The sequence below is a fragment of the Callospermophilus lateralis genome, unplaced genomic scaffold, assembly GCF_048772815.1.
Source record: "Callospermophilus lateralis isolate mCalLat2 unplaced genomic scaffold, mCalLat2.hap1 Scaffold_9161, whole genome shotgun sequence".
In the NCBI taxonomy this organism is placed as follows: Eukaryota; Metazoa; Chordata; class Mammalia; order Rodentia; family Sciuridae; genus Callospermophilus; species Callospermophilus lateralis.
The window spans coordinates 625-12,457 of NW_027517303.1; the positions used below are offsets into that span (position 1 = coordinate 625).

At 36.4% G+C, this 11,833-nt stretch overlaps 1 pseudogene; it reads right to left on the reverse strand.

The window, feature by feature from the left end:
• Positions 1–4,094: 4,094 nt before the first annotated feature.
• On the reverse strand, positions 4,095–5,389 carry LOC143641243 (eukaryotic translation initiation factor 5 pseudogene; annotated as a pseudogene).
• Between the last annotated feature and the right edge of the window lie 6,444 nt (positions 5,390–11,833).

Here is an 11,833-nt window from a genome sequence, read left to right on the forward strand (position 1 = left end):
CAAATCCTCGCCAGCACTTGTTGTTGTTTGACTTCCTAATGGCTGCCAATCTTACTGGAGTGAGATGGTATCTTAGGGTGGTTTTGATTTGCATTTCTCTGACTGCTAGAGATGGTGAGCATTTTTTCATATACTTGTTCATTGATTGTATGTCCTCCTCTGAGAAATTTCTGTTCAGGTCTTGGCCCATTTGTTCATTGGGTTATTTGTTATCTCATTGTCTAATTTTTTTTAGTTCTTTGTATATTATGGATATTAGGGCTCTGTCTGAAGTGTGAGGAGTAAAGATTTGTTCCCAGGATGTAGGCTCCCTATTTACCTCTCTTACTGTTTCTCTTGCTGAGAAAAAACTTTTTAGTTTGAGTAAGTCCCATTTGTTGATTCTAGTTATTAACTGTTGTGCCGTGGGTGTCCTATTGAGGAATTTGGAGCCCGACCCCAAAGTATGTAGATCATAGCCAACTTTTTCTTCTATCAGACGCCATGTCTCTGATTCGATATCAAGTTCCTTGATCCATTTTGAGTTAACTTTTGTGCATGGCGAGAGAAAGGGATTCAGTTTCATTTTGTTGCATATGGATTTCCAGTTTTCCCAACACCATTTGTTGGAGATGCTATCCTTCCTCCATTGCATGCTTTAGCCCCTTTATCGAAAGTTGTAGTTTTGTGGATTGGTTTCTGTGTCCTCTATTCTGTACCATTGGTCCACCCGCCTGTTTTGGTACCAGTACCATGCTGTTTTTGTTACTATTGCTCTGTAGTATAGTTTGAAGTCTGGTATAGCTATACCACCTGATTCACACTTCCTGCTTACCATTTTTTTTTGCTATTCTGGGTCTTTTATTTTTCCATATGAATTTCATGATTGATTTCTCTATTTCTACAAGAAATGCCGTTGGGATTTTGATTGGCATTGCATTAAACCTTTAGAGAACTTTTGGTAATATCGCCATTTTGATGATGTTAGTTCTACCTATCCATGAACAGGGTATATTTTTTCATCTTCTAAGATCTTCTTCTATTTCTCTCTTTAGGGTTCTGTAGTTTTCATTGTATAAATCTTTCACCTCTTTTGTTAGGTTGATTCCCAAGTATTTTATTTTATGTTTTTGAGGATATTGTGAATGGGGTGGTTGTCCTCATTTCCATTTCAGAGGATTTGTCGCTGATATAGAGGAATGCCTTTGATTTATGCGTGTTGATTTTATATCCTGCCACTTTGCTGAATTCATTTATTAGCTCTAATAGTTTCTTTGTAGACCCTTTTGTGTCTGCTAGGTATAGAATCATATCATCTGCAAATAGTGATTATTTGAGTTCTTCTTTTCCTATTTTTATGCTTTTAATTTCTTTCTTCTGTCTAATTGCTCTGGCCAGTGATTCGAGAACTATGTTGAACAGAAGTGGTGAGAGAGGGCATCCCTGTCTTGTTCCAGATTTAGAGGGAATGCCTTCAGTTTTTCTCCATTCAGAATGATGCTAGCCTGAGGCTTAGCATAGATTGCTTTTACAATATTGAGGTATGTTCCTGTTATCCCTAGTTTTTCTAGAGTTTTGAACATAAAGGGATGCTGTACTTTGTCGAATGCTTTTTCTGCATCTATCGAGATGATCATATGGTTCTTATTTTTAAGCCTATTGATGTGGTGAATAACATTTGTTGATTTCCGTATATTGAACCAACCTTGCATCCCAGGGATAAATCCTACCTGATCATGGTGCACAATTTTTTTGATATGTTTTTGTTTCCGGTTTGCCAGAAGTTTATTGAGGATTTTTGCATCTAGGTTCATTAGAGATATTGGTCTGTAGTTTTCTTTCTTTGAGGTGTCTTTGTCTGTTTTAGGAATCAGGGTTATTTTGGCCTCATAGAATGAATTTGGAAGTTCTCCCTCTTTTTCTGTTTTCTGAAATAGCTTGAAAAGTATTGGTATTAGTTCCTCTTTAAAGGTTTTGTAAAACTCTGCTGTATACCCATCCGGTCCTGGGCTTTTCTTAGTTGGTAGTCTTTTGATGGTTTCTTCTATTTCCTCAATTAATATTGGTCTGTTTAGGTTGTCAATATCCTCCTGACTCAATCTGAGCAAATCATATGACTTAAGAAATTTATTGATGCCTTCACTATCTTCTATTTTATTGGAGTATAAGGATTCAAAATAATTTCTGATAATCTTCTGTATTACTGAATTGTCTGTTGTGATATTGCCTTTTTCATCCCATATGCTAGTAATTTGAGTTCTCTCTCTTCTTCTCTTCGTTAGCGTGGTTAAGGGTCTGTCAATTTTATTTATTTTTTCAAAGAACCAACTTTTAGTTTTGTCAATTTTTTCAATTGTTTCTTTTGTTTCTATTTCATTAATTTCAGCTCTGATTTTAATTATTTCTTGTCTTCTACTTCTTTTGCTGTTGTTTTGCTCTTCCTTTACTAGGATTTTGAGTTGAATATTAGATCATTTATTTGTTGTTTTTTTTCTTTTTTTAATGAATGAACTCCAAGCAATAAATTTTCCTCTTAGAACTGCTTTCAATGTGTCCCATAGATTCCGATATGTTGTGTCTGTGTTTTCATTTATCTCTATGAATTTTTTAATTTCCTCCTTTATGTCTTCTATAACCCATTGATCATTCAGTAACCTATTGTTCATTCTCCAAGTGATACATGATTTTTCCTTCCTTCTTTTATCGTTGATTTTCAATTTCATTCCATTATGATCAGATAAGATGCATGGTATTATCTCTCCTCTTTTATATTGTCTAAGAGTTGCCTTGTGACATAATATATGATCTATTTTTGAGAAGGATCCATGTGTTGCTGAGAAAAAAGTGTAACTTCTTGATCTTGGGTGGTATATTCTATATATGTCAATTAAGTCTAGGTTATTAATTATGTTATTGAGTTCTATAGTTTCCTTATTCAACTTTTGTTTGGAAGATCTGTCCAGTGGTGAGAAAGGTGTGTAGAAATATGCCTTTAACTTGTTTCTTTTTTAAATAAGACATTTTTGGGGGGGGGGGAAATCCAGTTTGAAATATAGCAACACTTTTTTGGCAAGGCAATAACCTAAATCTAAAACAGCATAAGCTACATGTCCAAATGTAAATGGCATTGAATAAACCTCAATATTTTTTTTTTCTTTTTTTGGGGGTGCATGACATACTGAACACAAGATAGAATGTCTCAACATTTTGAAATTATAATTTAAACCTTAAGGGTAAAAGCTGAAAAACTGCTGAGTTCTTGTTAGATATTAAATGCACCTTTCCCTGTTTACCCCAAATAAAATCAGAATTTATTATTTAATCACACCTCAAAGTTTGAGTTTTCTCGTGGTACAAAGCAACCACTACATACACATTAAAATACCTATTGGTTAATTTAATAATTTTTCCCTGGGTCATCCAACGTGCAATGCACATGACTCCAAAGACTAAAATTTGGGGCTAGTGTACATGAACTGAAAAATCACAACTCCAAACTTCAAAACTAGTTCTTAAAATTATTTATAGGACACTCAGATTATTTTTATTTCTCAACAAGATGTTGCACTGTCATTTGATTATCAGTCTACCTCAGCAGAAAAAAATTACAGATGCCAATTTGAGGGATTAAAAAAATTCAAAAGTACTAGATTTAACGGCTCAGTAAGATCATTACAAACAAGTTTGTTTACATTCTGCTGAAGACCCCTGATTGGTCTCAGCACCTAACAAAATCTACCAGGCTCCAAGGACCATATCAGATTAAATGATGGCACCACTTTTTAAAAGGAGCCAATTACTTTAGCTAAGTCATTCAGAGCCAAAAATCTGAAGAATGACCAAACTCAAATCTTTATTTTTATAACTGTATAAATGTGATCCAAATGTGTACACCACTAGTTTTTCCAAAAGAAACATGCTATAAATAAGCAAACTACATTTGCTCACTGATGTGTGTATGGACTTCCTAGATGTCTCATTGGGCTAATTACAGACCACTCACAGTAATATATTTTTAGTATTAAAGTGTAGCATGATGTTAAGCCATTTTAGCTTTTACACATACATGTTGCACTTCTGGCTGATAATGGAGAAAAATTTGCAGCATTACACTGTTAAGCTAGGTTGCATTCATTCTTTTCAATGGCGTCAATATCAATGACATCATCCTTGTTGTCAGACTTCACAGTTTCAACTTTCGGTACACTGGAAGTCTTTGAGTACACCACCTCAATGTTCTCATCTTCATCTTCTTCTTCACCACCAGAAGATTCTTCCTCTGCTTCCTTCAACCACTTTATAAATGGTTCTGCTTTGACACGAATCTCTTTGGCAAGTTCTTTTGAAACATATTTCTTAGAGGACTTTTCCAACCAGCTGATGATGACCTCCTCTTCTAAAAGGTCTGCATCATACATTTCCTTCAAGATATGTGGAATCTTAGAGAGGAGCTGAGCTTGATGCATTGCCACCACACACTCCAAACCATGAAGAAGGTATCGTTGAGCTTTTTTGTTATTGTGACAAAATCATAAGAAATGGCACCTGTATTTCTTAATCTGTTCTCTAATTTTCTCATTAAAAAGAACTTCAGTCAGAACAAGAGGGCCCATGGCTTTTACATCCAGCCTTTCTGCTTCTGCGACAATTTCTTTTTCTGATGAGTCAATGATACCTCTTCTTTTTTTTCTTAACAAAATCAAACAGAATATTGACACGCTCTTCTACAGTTCTTACAAATCATCACTGAGTGCCAGAACTTTTGCGTGGTCACTAATTTCATCCATTCCATGCCTCTGAGCTTCTTCAGTTGAATCCTCTCCCCAATCATCATCCTCCTCTTCTTCCACAGCATGTGGAGGAGGACTGATTTCATTTGGTGGTGGTGGTGGTGATGTCTCACTGCTGGATACAGAACCATTTTCCTTGTCTTTGCCCTTTCTATTTTTCTTTTCCTTTTCTTTCTTTCCTGGACCACTGTCACTATTCTCAGGTGGGTTTTTTAGAATAAATGTGCAGAGTTTATGATGTGTGTCAAGCATGCCTCAGTAGCCACAGGCTTTACAAGAATTACCTATTGTTTGCTTCTTTGGATTGACATGCAGTTCTGTTTCAGGATTCTCACACTCAGGACAAAGAACAAATTTTTTATGAATCCATCCAACATGTCTTGCAGCTTATTCACCTCATTGACAATGTAACGGTCATTCTTAACATCAAACTGGGTCTGTGCTCCCAGCTCACAACCAAAATATTTGGTGGGATACGTTGGAGGCCGATTAAGCACCTTTGCAACGTTGACTATAACTGTCTTGATTCCATTTCCTTTGCCCTCAACCTTGGCAATCAGATGGGGCATCTTGTAGCGATCGAACTGGTCTGACACGCTGTGGTTGACGTTGACAGACATTTTGGCTTATTAGTGGCTTTATCAATAAGATGAAGAGATCGTTGATTGCAACTTTTTGGTATCTTCTGTCTGGAGAAGTAGGGATGACATAAACGACTGCAAGAGTTCTCAGTCTCTGACATGAAAAAATTTTCACCACTGAGGCTGTAAGCTCCTTGCTTGTACGCTATGTTTCCCCAATACAGGTACCAATGGCTGCGCAACAGCTGGTTTTCGTCAAATAAAGACATAAACCCAATGCGGCTCACCCGGGACTGGGAGGAAGAGGCGCTGGAAACCGGGTCCAGAGCGGCGGGGCGGGCGAGCGGAGGGCGGCCAGGCAGGTGCCGCCGCCGAGCAGCAGGAAGGGCTGTCCCAGCGACGTCCGTGTCCACACCGGCAGTGCCGAGCCTGGCGACCTCTGGAATGTTCTCGCTCTGACTACCAAAAGTTCTTTACAAATAGGGTTTCGGGTAGAGACTGAACCTAAATGTCAGCCCATGTGAAGAGTCAGTCACAATGATGAATTGTGGAAAATATGTAGGAAAGCAGATATAAATAGAGACATTAGGAAATCAGCAAAAGTATAAAGTGTGTAATTTGTTTGATATTTTCAAACTCGTTGACTTTGAATGTATAATCTTAGGAAGAAACAAATATGTTGTCACAAATTGGATTGATCTTTGAGAGCATTAGGTAACCAGGACATGGATGTTTTCATTAATCCATGCTCACTTTCCATTTAGGCTTTGGTAAAATCATAAGTGTGACCTTTGCATTTTGTGTCCAGAATATTATTGTGAAAAAAAATGTATATGTAGATAAGGTGACATGAGTATTTCTTTCACCATTTTTGTAGCAATATTTTGTAGACGTATAAATTAGTATTCAGGTTACAAATAGGTGTACCCTGTGTCTATGAATATGCAGATAAAGCATGAATAGATCATACTTTGTGTAAATAATATAACTGATTCCACTTAAAATAATGCATTGAATTGATATCTGAAAACATAAAATAAATCTCATATTGATATACAATCATTCATACCAACCAGTTATACATCTAATGGTAATATTAGGGTTATGGTTTATCCTGAAAGGTGTGTGAGTTTTGCTTCAAAAGTGATTATGCAAAGCAAAAATAATGTGTTTGGAAAGAAGTCTCATGAAAAGAATAGTCAAGAAACCTGGAGGAATACATGTGTTCTGAAGCAGGAAGTAATTGAACGTGAAACACATGCCTATAAATTTGTGAAATATTGGATGAAATATATATTGTATGATGTGCATTAACTGCAGAAATAGTAATGTACCAGTGTTGAAAAAAATGAACATCAAAATACACATCATGTCCCATAGAAATCTACTTGCATTGATGTTAATCTGGGTCAGTTACTTTAGAATTTTTAGGATAATTATACACCATTCACTGAAGTTAGTTTTCAGTATTAGGAAAAAAATATGTATTTCAGGTAGATGAATATTTCTGAGAATAATCTTGTGAAAATTTGATTATAAATCCACATAAATCACAAAACATTTTAAACACAAAACACACACGGACATTAAAATGTAGCAATATATATGCCAATTTAAATTCATCTTGAAATATATATCATCCACTGATCCAAAACTATTTATTTAATGAACTTGGATTTATGTATAATGTTGTTCAGTAGGAAGCTCCCCAAATAGATTGAATTTACTTTTCCAACAGTGTTTAGGAGGAGTGATCTTCTAAATGTGTATGCAAATATGTGCTACACAAAAATCTTCCCACTCTCATCCAGGACAATGCCTTGATATTACCTTCACCCCAAGTAAGATGCAATTGGAGGAGAAGATTTCGAAAATCTGTGAATACATATCTGGAATGGAAAATGCTCAGGAGTTCACAACCTTGCAGGTTGCAGAGGAGTTTCCAAAAGTAAGGGACAGGCTTGATAGACCCAACCTGATCTTTTATTAAAATTGGGAGCCGTCTTGCCAGAAAGCTGTGAAAAGATAATTTTGGCTTTACTATAAATTACTGCAAATTCTGAACCTGCTTGGAATGCCTGCCCATGCCTTGAACTCATCCATGCCTGGCTCTCTGACCAGATAACTGCGCTCTCTGAAACATTAGTGACACCTCATAAATATTTTCCTTCCCAGGCCAGACAACGACCCTCTCTGAGGCTCTAATGGTCCTCATAATTTCTGATGTTGGGGCCAGCAAAAAAAATGTAAACTACCATAAGTGTCATGTTTTCAAAGTTCTGTTATCTGTAAGCCCCTTTTGTGTAACTTTCTGGGATATATAGCTGGGCTGCAGGAAAGGTGGTGTTGCTGTCTTGTTCCCACCATTTTGGGATGGAGAGGCAGCCTGGCGGGTTTTAATAATAAGCTTGCCTTAATTTGATTTTAATTGGAGTCAGTGGTCTTTTCTTGTGTCCTGGCCTAACATTTTGGAGTTCCCCTGTGAGATGACGCTGCCCGACCCGATCACAAGACCAGACTACTGAAAATTCTGAAGCTGGCCTTCCCTCCAGGGCACTGGGCTGGAGAGCCACTGTAGGGCGTGCACAACTTGAGATGTTACAAGGCCTTGGTGTGAGCCTTCACTCTGGGGAGCACTGCAGTGAACCACCGCACTAAAACTATTAGCAAGCACCTGGTAGAGGAGGCCTCCATAGGTAAGTGACGCCTTTATAACATCTGATATCTGGTTAAGGGAGATGTTTTCTGATGACAGAGAGGTGGCCTGGGGAGGCTCACATTCACTCCTGTCCAGGACATTAATGACAATCGTTCTGTCCTCTGTTCTGTTCTGTAGGGAATTCCTCTGGAAGGGTAGAGAGGTGCCGAGGGGAACGCACAAGCTCCTACCCCGGAGCTTTAGCAAGACGTTGCATTGCTCCTCTGTTTTTCTGTTTCTTCACCAGGTTTCTGTTTCTTTGTGTTTTGTTCTGTGTTCTATATGTTTTTTGTTTGTTTTTGTGCGTTTTTTTGTGTGATTTCTGTGGTAAAATTGAAAGGATATTGGAGGTGAAAATGGGTAACAAAGCAAGTAAGCTTGACACCCCTTTGGACTGTGTTTTAAGGAACTGCGATGAACTTTACCACCCTTTTTTAAGCAAGATGAGAGAAGCCCCTAGCTGGCTGACTGGAGCACACCCACTCCAGACGGCAATACCTGCTGGGGAATGAAGAACTGAGTATATCCCAGGTTAACAAGTGAAACTCCTTAAAAATCCCTGGTCCCTCCAGATCAAGAGAGTCACAACCTTTGGGCAGAGTCCCCTTGTTTTTCCTTTGTTAGCAAAGCAATAAAACTCCCATTTTATTTTTCTCAAAACCCTGTCCTCATTATTAAATTGGATTTAATTGGCTTCACGTTCAGGAACCGAACTTTATGTTAAAAATTTTGATACCCCGCCCTGTCCCAGAACTTTTTGAGAGCTGACGACTGAAATGTTAGGAGATGGAGCATGCTTGAGGTGGAACCGAAACAGAAGAGCTAATCCTGTAAGTAAAAGGAGGGACTGAGGGACTCCCAGCATCTGCCAAAGCCCTGTTGCTTCAGGGAATTTCCTCCTTCGTCCCCTGCACTGTAAGGATTATGCCACCTCTGTCCTCTTAAAAAAGAGAAAAAGAAAAAGGGGACACTAAATGCAGTAAAGTCACCATGGAGACCCTTGGTTTTACATTTCAGGTTGCTCCTCTGTGAAAACATCTGGGCCCCTTGTGGGGACATTTGTGGTGCCACTGGTGTAGGAGATTTTTCTCTTATCTGCTCTGTTGTAAAGGCTTCTGTCTGCCAGCCATAGTCTGGAGTTCCTTTGTTTCTGTCTTGTGCCTTTTTTCTGGCCCTTTAAGACATGTGAAATAATGTGTTGATTTTATAAATTGATTTTTGAGAATGATCTTAGCTGAATGTGTGTCTAAATGATGATGTTTCATTGTAACAATCTGGTATCTGAATGGGTTTTTGAAGCATTGCAAAATCTTGCAGGTAAAAGTCGGGTTTAGGTAATTGTTTAGTTTATGATTTTAGATAATATATGCCAAAGAACTTAAATACTTAGGATGGAAAACTAAAGAACTCTACTTCCAAGTTGGCAAGTAATTTCCCAATCATTCAGTCTTTTTTTCATGAATTTTGAATTGGGTAGCCTGGGAAAATGTCACTGTGTGTGCCAGTGCATTAATTTGGACAAGGATACTGAATCGTAGTATGGTATCTGTTGACAAAACAACTCGTAATTATATAAAATTTTGTGAATTGTATTTTAAACTTGTATCATAATTTTCAACATCCTAACCAGAAAATTATGGTTAAAATGCCTTAGGCCTGAGGTGTCTGCTCAGAATAGCCATTTTTTCCTGCTCCTTCCAGACCTCAGCCATGACTTATTTTCAAATGCAAATGAAAGAAGCCTCTAAACTCAAAAGAAGACTGATATGAGGCCTAAGTGGAAAAAAGGTATATTGTGTGGTATTTACTAATTACTGGCCAGTCATTTTATCTAGGACTCATTATTTTTTCCATAGATTCTTTATTTATTTTTTGAGCTCATGATTTTGATCTTACAGACCTAGGTTAATGTTTTTCTGATCAGTTCTATCTTTGACCAACTGTGGAATTTTTAAAACATTGCAATGGAGATTTCACCTGTTAAAAGCTACAAGGCCTTCACTATTATTATGTGTGCACACTTTTGTTATGTGTTGCATGTCTATATATATACATATGTCCATATATCATATATATGATACACAAATTAACATATATAATAAACACTTATATTAAAAAATCACTCATAAAAACAACTTTAAAAAGTGGATCCAAAGATCTTTAATTCACGTGATTTAAATGTTTCAATTATAAATTGGATAACAGATAAATATAAATGTCTTTAAATTTAAGCTTACAAATTTTTCTAGGTGTTCAAAAATCTAATAAAATATTAATGTCTACAAATGGTCTGATATGCCTTTGTTCTAGGACTTTTCCTTCAACCAATAAATATGGTTTAGACTGTTCAGTACATTTTTCTAATATTTTGATAAATAAGTAAAGTAAATTTGATATGGGATTACTCATTCATGAGTACTTTTGTTTGATATCTGATTGATATACTAAGGTGTGTATAAGTACGCATTATATCAAGCTGGTGTTCTGAAGTTGTATGGTAAATAAAATATATATTGGGGATTTATTTACCTGTTATCAATAAGATATGTAAAGTTTTATGTTACTTTTTACATTGTGGAACAATTAAAATATATTTCTAAGTTAATGATACCCTAATCTTTGTAAGGTTAAAAACTTCCAGCCATTCTTTAATTCATGTTTTAAAAGTGATATCATATGGTGTTAGCTAATGTTCATGTTACCTCAAACAATTTATGTAAACTGTGTAAAATGATATTTAAAAAACAAAGATCAGCTTTAGCACTAAAACACTTAAGATTTATAAAGAGCCCTGCCTTACCTGTGTCCCATCTTACTACATGTGAGAATGACTATGAATGCAGTAGGTCAGATTTTATTTCATTTAAAGTTATGTACAAAAGTTTTTTTTTTCTGTCAAGATTAATAGGATCTCAAAAAAGGGATATAATGTATAACTTACCCAAAAATTGGGGGGTAGCTATTACATGAACTAAGTATTTTTACTCTTCTTAAAAAATTTTATTTTGTAATTTCCTTATAAGTGATCTAATGATTCCCTGTTGGTGTTTTACAAAAGTGTTCCTTTAAGAACAGAACATGGGTTAATTTAAGATAAAAAGTTATCACCTACAAGACAGACAGAATAATAAGATCACAATTAATAAAATATAAATTATTATAAAGTTATAGACATTAACAGGCTGTTAAAATTTATTTGCTGGTTGTTTCAGATTAGGATTTGAAATTAAATTTAAATGAAAAGGGCCAAGAAAACCAATATTTGGCTCTTGCCCACTGAGTCAGTCTGAATCCAGGAAACAGGGGACTTCTCTAAGAGCTTTGCAACACTGGGCCACATAACCTCCTGATCATGGAGATTAATGAGACCACTGGAGAACATAAAGCAAATCAGTGCATTTGCTACAAAGTGGAGAGTCATCAGAGAAGGGAGACATCCCTGATTCTTCCGAGAGAAGCCACATGGACAAGCAAGACCTGGACCCACCTAGGGCAAATGGCACTAGCAGAACTGAGAAGCTGCTCTCAAGTTTCCCCAGGAATGACTCCCATAAAAGCTCAGCTGACTGTTAACAATAGATAGAAACAAAATTCATTTTGACTGCTTCATCTTAAACACTTAGCAAAGACAGTTGAAAGCAAAATGCAGCCATTCCTGGGTATTTTATATAATAATAATAATAATAATAATAATAATAATAATATTTTTAGGTATACACTTTATGTTAGCCTCCCAAAATAAGTAAGACTGTGGGCTACAAAGAAGGATTCTCAGACAGGAATGC